Source organism: Sesamum indicum, linkage group LG3 (assembly GCF_000512975.1).
Source record: "Sesamum indicum cultivar Zhongzhi No. 13 linkage group LG3, S_indicum_v1.0, whole genome shotgun sequence".
Lineage (NCBI taxonomy): Eukaryota > Viridiplantae > Streptophyta > Magnoliopsida > Lamiales > Pedaliaceae > Sesamum > Sesamum indicum.
In genome coordinates, this window is record NC_026147.1 from 1,544,598 (window position 1) to 1,546,561 (window position 1,964).

At 31.6% G+C, this 1,964-nt stretch overlaps 1 protein-coding gene across 2 annotated transcripts in view; it reads right to left on the minus strand.

Moving 5' to 3' along the window:
• LOC105156976 (RAN GTPase-activating protein 2) overlaps positions 1 to 1,096 on the minus strand; it is a 3,485-nt gene extending 2,389 nt beyond the window's left edge. Inside the window, exon 1 of one of the 2 annotated variants that reach the window (XM_011073258.2) lies at positions 943 to 1,096. The gene's annotated coding sequence lies outside the window, so the exon portion shown is untranslated. Of the gene's footprint in view, positions 1 to 700; positions 922 to 942 lie in introns of those variants that run through there. The other variant, XM_011073257.2, reaches the window with a different exon arrangement.

The following is a 1,964-nucleotide window of genomic DNA, read 5'->3' on the forward strand; positions in this document are numbered from 1 at the left end:
AAGGCTCATGGAATATAATGAATAAAACACAAACCGTTTATCATCTCTAAGTGATTTATTCCTTCAAAAATCAAATGCTATTGGCACGACGAGTTCAATTATCAAAACACCAGTCTTTAGCAACAAAGAACGCACAAAATAACAATATTATCTCATCATCGAAAAGTGCGTCTGTGTGTGTGCGTGAGTGCATGCCTATGTGGGTTACATAAGACACACTGCTAACATCTATACACATGAGCAGAAACACAGTACCTGTGCCTCAGCAGATATGGCCAACAAGTTCAAAGAAGGCTACTACAACAAAACCTCATGAAGATGGAAGCACAAAGCAGATATTACAAATAGAAGCAATCCAGAGAAACAGCCCAGCATTAACATCATGCAAACGCAACATGTCAATCTCTTACACCATGTTTGAACATTGGAGTTCATACAATTGAAAAATAAGCACAACCCTTTGTTCAATTTGGTTTCAGAGTAAAAACACAAAGATTACTGCTACTACAAATGCAATTACAGCATAGATTTTAATTTCTCACTATACTGGACCACAGTCAGAATGTTCTCAAAATTATGGATTTTCTCTTCAAGGAAATTGCAAAGAAACCAACTTTTATCGATTTCACTTCCCCTTTACACTTTCCTTCATCCAAACAAAACCTTAAGCAACAGATCCACAAGAATACCAAACCTTCACCTGAAAGTTGTAACCGCCGAAAATTCAAATTCCACAAAATGCTAAAAGAATAGCACCCAACTCCTCATACAATTCAGAACTAATATATTGGCGAGAGACAGCGTGTCTCTGTGGGTTTTACATACAGAATATGAACAATGAAGCAGAAACCATAAAACCCTAAAATGGAGAAAAGCATTTTGGGGTAAAAGAATTTTTTGTAAAAAAAGGACAAGGGATAGAATACCAAGAAAAGGAGGTACCTTTAGCTGCAGAGTTTATGGGCTGTCTGATTTGAGTTGCAGAACTTTGAGTGATGTAATTATGTGGCAGTGTGGATATCTGTGTATGTGGGGAGAGTATGTAGAGACAGAGAGAGAGAGAGAGAGAGAGGAGGGAAACTGAATTCTAAAATCAAAAGCCATAATAATTACAACATTCCTTTAAATTTTGGTGTAATTGTATCTAAATTCTTTTTTTTTTCTTTTTACACTTCTCCTTTTAAAATTTGGGTTAGTTATATAAAAACAATTTATAATTTAAAAAATTACATATAATACTTCTCAAATTTAATGTCGTCTAACAAATTATTTTCTTCCTTAGTAAAAATTTATCAAATCTGTTGTATTAAAAAAAATTGAATGAAAATTGATATTTACCCTCGATTGACTTACTATTGATTTATTACAGGTCAAATAATTTTTTTTCAACTAAATTATCTTTATAACGGTGAAGATGCATGCATTAACGCGTGAAAACGTATGAAGGTAATTTGATTATAAAAATATTTATTTAACCTGTAATAAATCAGTAATAAGTCAATTGGAGGTAAATAATAGATTATTTTTAATTTTTTTTGTTAATATCAGCAAATTCAGTAGATTTTGACAAACGGAGGGACTTATTTGTTAGACTGAAACAAACCTCAAGAGTGCTAGATATAATTCCCCAAATCATAGGAGGTCTACATGAAATTACACTAAAGGTCAGGGGATAGGAGCATAATTATCCCTTTTTTTTTGGATAATTACACCTTTTTAGATTTGATGTCATATATGTACGTAACTTCTTGTGATTTGAGAAATTATATTTATCATCCTTGATCTTTGCTTCCGTCTAATAAATAAATCCCTATTTAGTTAAAATTCACTGAATTTGTAGATAAAAAAATTGAATGAATATTGATATTTAACTCAATTAATTTTTTATTGACTTGTTGCAAGTCAAATAATATTTTTTCAGACTAAACTACACTTATAACGTTAAAGATATATCTCCTCACATA